Source organism: Triticum aestivum, chromosome 6D, assembly GCF_018294505.1.
Source record: "Triticum aestivum cultivar Chinese Spring chromosome 6D, IWGSC CS RefSeq v2.1, whole genome shotgun sequence".
Lineage (NCBI taxonomy): Eukaryota > Viridiplantae > Streptophyta > Magnoliopsida > Poales > Poaceae > Triticum > Triticum aestivum.
The window spans coordinates 249129084-249135886 of NC_057811.1; the positions used below are offsets into that span (position 1 = coordinate 249129084).

Genomic DNA, 6803 nt, shown 5'->3' on the forward strand with positions numbered 1-6803 from the left:
GATCATCACCTTTCCTTTTTATACTTTTTCCTTTGGCAAGCTCTATGTGTCAGAGAGATCCGGATATATATATCCACACGGATGTGGGTTTTCATAAAGTATTATTGTTGACATTACCCTTGAGGTAAAAGGTTGGGAGGCAAAATTATAAGCCCCTATCTTTCTCTGTGTCCGATGGAAGCTTTGAACCCATAAGTATTGCGTGAGTGTTAGCAATTGTGAAAGATTATATGATAGTTGAGTATGTGGACTTGCTGAAAAGCTCTTATTTGACTCTTTCCGATGTTATGATAAATTGCAATTGCTTCAACGACTGAGATCATAGTTTGTTAGTTTTCAATGAAGTTTCTGATTCATACTTTACCTTGTGAACGAATTGTAACTTTAGCATAAGAAATTATATGGCATTATATGTTGCTGTTCTAAAGATAATCATGATGCCCTAATGTCCGTATTTGTTTTTATCGACACCTCTATCTCTAAACATGTGGACATATTTATCAATATCGGCTTTCGCTTGAGGACAAGCAAGGTCTAAGGTTGGGGGAGTTGATACGTCCATTTTGCATCATGCTTTTATGACAATATTTATTGCACTATGGGTTGTTATTACACATTATATCACATTACTTATGGCTATTCTCTCTTATTTTACAAAGTTTGCATGAAGAGGGCGAATGCCGGCAGTTGGAATTCTGGACTGGAAAAGGAGCAAATATTAGAGACCTATTCTGCACAAGTCCAAAAGTCCTGAAACTTCACGGAGATTATTTTTGGAATATATAAAAAATATTGGGCGAAGAAAGAACCAGAGGGGGCCACGAGCGAGACACAAGGGTGGAGGGCGCACCCTACCCCCTGGGCGCACCCCCTAACCTTGTGGGCCCCCTGGCAGGTCTCCGGTGCCCATCTTCTGCTATATGGTGTCTTTTACCATGAAAAAAATCATAGAGAGGCTTTCGTGACGAAGCACTGCCGTCTCGAGGCGGAACCTGGGCAGAACCAATCTAGGGCTCCGGCGGAGCTGTTCTGCCGGGGAAACATCCCTCCGGGAGGGGGAAATCGTCACCATCGTCATCACCATCAATCCTCTCATCGAGGGAGGGTCAATCTCCATCAACATCTTCACCAGCACCATCTCCTCTCAAACCCTAGTTCATCTCTTGAATTTGATCTTGGTCCCAAAACCTCATATTGGTACCTGTGGGTTGCTAGTAGTGTTGATTACTCCTTGTAGTTGATGCTAGTTGGTTTATTCGGTGGAAGATCATATGTTCATATCCTTAATGATAATTAATACTCCTCTGATTATGATTATGAATATGCTTTGTGAGTAGTTACATTTGTTCCTGAGGACATGGGAGATGTCTTGTTATAAGTAATCATGTGAATTTGGTATTCGTTCGATATTTTGATGAGATGTATGTTGTCTCTCCTCTACTGGTGTTATGTGAACGTCGAGTACATGACACTTCACCATTATTTGGCCCTAGGGGAAGGCATTGGGAAGTAATAAGTAGATGATGGGTTGCTAGAGTGATAGAAGCTTAAACCCTAGTTTATGCGTTGCTTCGTAATGGGCTGATCTGGATCCATATGTTTCATGCTATGGTTAGGTTTACCTTAATATTGCTTTTGTAGTTGCGGATGCTTGCGAGAGGGGTTAATCATAAGTGGGAGGCTTGCCCAAGGAAGGGCAGCACCCAAGCACCGGTCTACCCACATATCAAATTATCAAAGTAGCGAACGCGAATCATATCAGCATGATGAAAACTAGCCTGACAACAATTCCCATGTGTCCTCGGGAGCGCTTTGCTTTATATAAGAGTTTGTCCTGGCTTGTCCTTTCTACAAAAAGGATTGGGCCACCTTGCTACACCTTGTTTACTTTATTTACTTGTTATCCGTTACAATTTACCTTATCACAAAACTACCTGTTACCGATAATTTTAGTGCTTGCAGAGAATACCTTGCTGAAAACCACTTGTCATTTCCTTCTGCTCCTCCTTGGGTTTGACACTCTTACTTATCTAAAGGACTACGATAGATCCCCTATACTTGTGGGTCATCACACCCCTGCAGGGACGTTATCTATTCGAATACTGTGTCCACGGTAATGGGCGTTTAGACTTGTATCCTGGTCTATTACAACTACAACTGGCTACCTGAGACATGTGATGGATATGTCCAGGATTGCTTTCTCGTAGGGACTTGAGGAAGGATCTCGGGGCGTTAATGCTACAACATGCTTGTTAAATATTAAAATGCTATTCTTTACTCTTCTACATGCTGCAAGATGCTTGGAGCTGCTTGAAGATGCTAGTCTTTGATAGGCTAGGCCTTCCCCTCTATTCTGGCATTCTGCAGTTTAGTCCACGGATAAAACCCTTCCGTTTGATACCAATGCATACATAGTATAGATCTGATGCTTGCGAGTACTTTGGATGAGTACTCACGGTTGCTTTGCTACCCCTTTTCCCCCTTCTTCCTTCTTTCCAGTTGTTGCAACCACATGGTGGATCCCAGGAACCAGATGCCACCCCATTCGACTACTATTACTACCCGGAGGGAGCCTACTAGTACGTGGAGACCGCCGACGACCAGGAGTAGTTAGGAGGTCCCAGGCAGGAGGCCTTGCCTCTTCGATCGCTGTTGCTTTTGTGTTTGCCTTCTTAAGGCATCCCTGTCTAACCTTATGCATGTACTCAGATATTATTGCTTTCGCTTACTCTTGTGCTTTTGAGCTTCTGTATTCGAGCCCTCGAGGCCCCTGGCTTGTAATATGAAGGTTGTATTATTTTGATTTGTGTCTAGAGTTGTGTTGTGATATCTTCTTGTGAGTCCTTGATCTTGATCGTACACATTTGCGTGTATGATTAGTGTACGATGAATCGGGGGCATCACACCATGGAGTACGAATGGGGAATCAGATGGGGGGAGGTGCAGGGGGAGCTAAGGGGGAACCATGTTTCGGTCTGGGACATGCTTGTTTTTATTTAATTTTTTGAATAGATGGGACACGCTTGTTTGAAATTTTGGGAAAGTACAAACTTTACCCCCCTCTTAAATTTCGGACCTACTATGGGTCGGGGGTAGGACGGTAATCCCAGGTGTCCCAAATAATGGGCGGGAGCGATTTCGGCCGAGCGCATGTGTGTTTAGGCGGCCACGGTGTATGAATGTTTTTCGGAGGCGATTGCGTGGCGTCTAGATGAAGTTACAAACCTACCCCGGTTTATACCTTTGGACGTCGGGCCGGTAGGTTTCACGGGTCAGAGTTAAAAAAGTAATTTCCTTCTACCAAACATTGGTCTCACGCGGTTTTGGGCGAGTAGAGGCTCTTTTGGCGCTTCATTTGAAATTTTGAAACATAAGCAATCACGTTTATAGTACTCTTAAACTTTGAGGATTGACCTAAATAGACAATGTTAAATTTGACCTTTTATCTTTGAAAACCTCATTAAATTATGCGCTTCTTTTTGAAAATTTGACACTTGAAAATCCTATAACTATGATTATTTTGGAATTAAGGAGGTAAATTTGAATCTATTTTATACATGACTATATATGCTATTAGGTACAAAAGCAGAGCAAAGTTTGGTGCCCCCATAATTTAGGTATGATTTACAAATGCCATGATCTCGAATTCAAATAATTGAATGGACTTCATGGTGAATTAAAAATTTTTAAACCACCTTAAGTTGAATTCAAATGTATGCTAGTTCATAGCTAGCTATTTATAAGGTTCATTGTGTAACTTTTGTGTGTATAATGTGCTTTACACACACAACATGAACTATACTCATGTTTATATTCGAATTGCTAAGGCGATGCATTGTCTGGAGTTCAAAATATTAACTCTATGGATCAATTATCTCTACTCCTATAAAAATCTAAGTTGGTGGTGATAGTGTGCCTGCCATCCATTATTTTCGACCGTCTGATTTGCATCCGACGCATAGGAGGCAACCCCACTTCACATTTGCAAAGAAACCCCCCATTCCATTCGTCCAGTTCCATCCAGTCCCACCTTATCTAATCAGCGAAGGAATCGAGATCTTTCTGGAAAACAATGGAAGGAAACTGGCAGCGATGGCTACTGCTAGCATCGTCCACCTCCAACTCCTCTCTGTCGCAGCAGCCTCACCGCCCACTGCCACACCACCTCCACCTCCCCCTCTTCCCCGTCATCTCCTCTTCTCCTACCCCGTCTCCTGCGACGCCGACATCGGCAAGTACGCCGCGGGCGCCGTCCGTTGGTCGAGTCCACAACGCCTCTCCTGCGTACTCCTCAGATTCAGCCGATCCGCCGCCCACCACGTCTCCCTCCTCACCATGGTCTCCTCCTCCCTCTAGCCCGTCTTCTCCGAGGACGGCATCGGCATGTACGCCGCTGGCGGCGTCTGCGCCTCAAGTTCGTGAGGACTCTTATGCTTCGTCATTTGAGGCTCTGATGCAGGAGACCTGCCGCCCACCACGTCCCCTTCCTCCTCGCCAACCTCTTTTCATATGTGATGGGCATTCAAAATTTGTCATTCCAACTTCCCCCGTCTGGATGTTGTATTAGTAATAGTTGGAGAAGTCTAACTGGATTATACTCATTGTAGATAGTTGTTTTCTTTATCTAATGCCTATCATACCGACTCCTACATTCCTAGATTAATTTTATCTATCATGTGACATGTCTATAGTTTGAATGCATTCTTTAGTAGCCATGTATGCCTTATTTTTCCCACATATGTATCACATGTCTCAAGAAGAAGATGAGTACATCACCTTGGCTGGGACAGGTATTGCCAGTGCCATGGATGCCTTATTTCCTTAAACCGGTATTTTCACACAGGCAAAAGGAAGGCCAGTCCAACTCTGTTGCAAATTTTACAAACAACATAATCTACAAAGAAGTTCTCACTGTGCAGTCCAAGGTATGAACCACTCAACTACAAGTTGGTGGCTGTAGAAAATCCGGTCTATCTAACTAGGGCCAGCAATCTGAATTTGGTTTCTCTCTACTATTCTTAAGTTTGTGCGGAGGACTTTCAGAAAAGTAAGTTACATGCTTTAGCGTCCATGATATTCAGGTCGCACTCCACTTTTTCTTTTGCAGAAACGTGGTTGGTGTCAGAAAGTTACAAGAGGTCCAATACCAATTTTTTCTGTATGTATGTACATGAACACTTGCCCCTTCTATATACACATGATTCAAAAGCATCCTTTCTTGTACATTTTGTTTTTTTAGTGACTGCTAATAGAATAGCTTGTTTTGTTTTCTACAGCCGTTCTAGGGAAATGAACAATTTTATTGCAATTGTTGTTCTAAGGTTGGAAGTGAAAATATGTATTGGCGATCACTGTTTGAGCTGGTGCTGTGGGCGATCTGGTATGAGCGCAGTCGTTACATTTTCACAATCCAGAGTAATCGGCTTTCTCTCCCGTTTTCCATGTGTTTTGTATGGTATTTATTCCTCTATCAAGGAAATCAACAATTCTTTTGTTGGAGTTTAAAATCTCTGTTGGAGCTTAGTTTTTGCCCGGCTTAGATATGCATATTGTATGAATAAACTTCAGATGAGAGGCATTCATATTGGAGTCAATTATTCACGTACATGCACCATTTTTTTAACCAACATGCAACAGTTTGAAGTTCTGCATACTCTGTTATGTATGCAAGTTTTGTATCAAGTGTTTTTAATTGTGTTTTACATATAAGTTCTCGTCGCCAGAGGCCAGTTAATAATGACTGATCACACTTCTAGTAATGCAGATTGCTATGCTTGAAGATAATATTATGTGGTTTGATTATTATTTTCTTCAATTCTTGCAAAGTGGTTTCAAATGTCACAACATCGATTTATTTGAGCCGTTATTTATCTTTATTTTTTTCTGATGGGAGGCATGTTGCATCAGACATGGAGATATGATAGATCCGCGGCATGGGCAGGCGGTGGATTATGATATGTGCTATAACAGATTGAGCCCATCAGACTAAGTCGAAGGATGAGTTAGTAGTCGCTACACTTCCATTGCACAAATTCCTGGGGACAAACATCGATATTATCGCATTTTATTCTTCCATTATGTGTATTAATGTTAGGTTAAATTGGGGTGCTTGATGTGTTACCATTTCTGATAAAGCTGGTCAGTGTCGTCATAGTTGTGGATGGATTTTCTATCTATCGCATGCTCTCTGTCCCCTCGATTTAAGATAGAGTGAGCAATGAACAGGTCTTCTAGGAAGGTGAAGTTTGAGAAGAAAATGTATGGCTTGAAGGACGGGGTTTATTGGTTGGAAACATTATGTTTGATTGTGCTTAATGTGTACCTATCAACGTGTAAGATCGCTTTGATGGATGTATTGATACTTTTTATACTATTTCATGGCAATCTACATGTGCTTGATTATAACATAAGCCCATCTAACATTTTGTGATTCCGTAGCGTATAACATAGAGATGCTCAAATCCGATAGAATATAGATGTCCGATGGATCAATGACCGTTCCTTATGCGAATTGCAAATACCATGATCCCATCCTAAAATTTGGATACAATTTATATTTTTAATTAATGTGTACATCAGTCTTTTACGTGTAGTTTCACTCCCCATAGGCCCCTCCTCACAGACGCGCTAACTCTCTCTCTCACACATACGCGCAAACGGTGTATATCCATCGGTGGTCTCTCACACATGCTCACACACTCTCTCTCGAGGTGTCTTTCTCGCACACATGCTCTCGATATCACCCTCCCTCCCTCTCGCAACCATTCACGACTGTTTTCACTAACCTTTATCACAAGCACTCT

At 42.1% G+C, this 6803-nt stretch overlaps 1 long non-coding RNA gene across 2 annotated transcripts; it reads left to right on the plus strand.

Annotated features, from left to right (window-relative positions):
- Positions 1-4033: 4033 nt before the first annotated feature.
- On the plus strand, positions 4034-6373 carry LOC123144560 (uncharacterized). 2 transcript variants are annotated; one of them, XR_006471699.1, is made up of 3 exons: positions 4042-4925; positions 5108-5162; positions 5277-6373. It is a non-coding gene; the product is annotated as an uncharacterized lncRNA (long non-coding RNA). The 2 variants fall into 2 exon arrangements; XR_006471698.1 differs by having other exon boundaries at positions 4034-5162.
- The last annotated feature ends 430 nt before the right edge of the window (positions 6374-6803 follow it).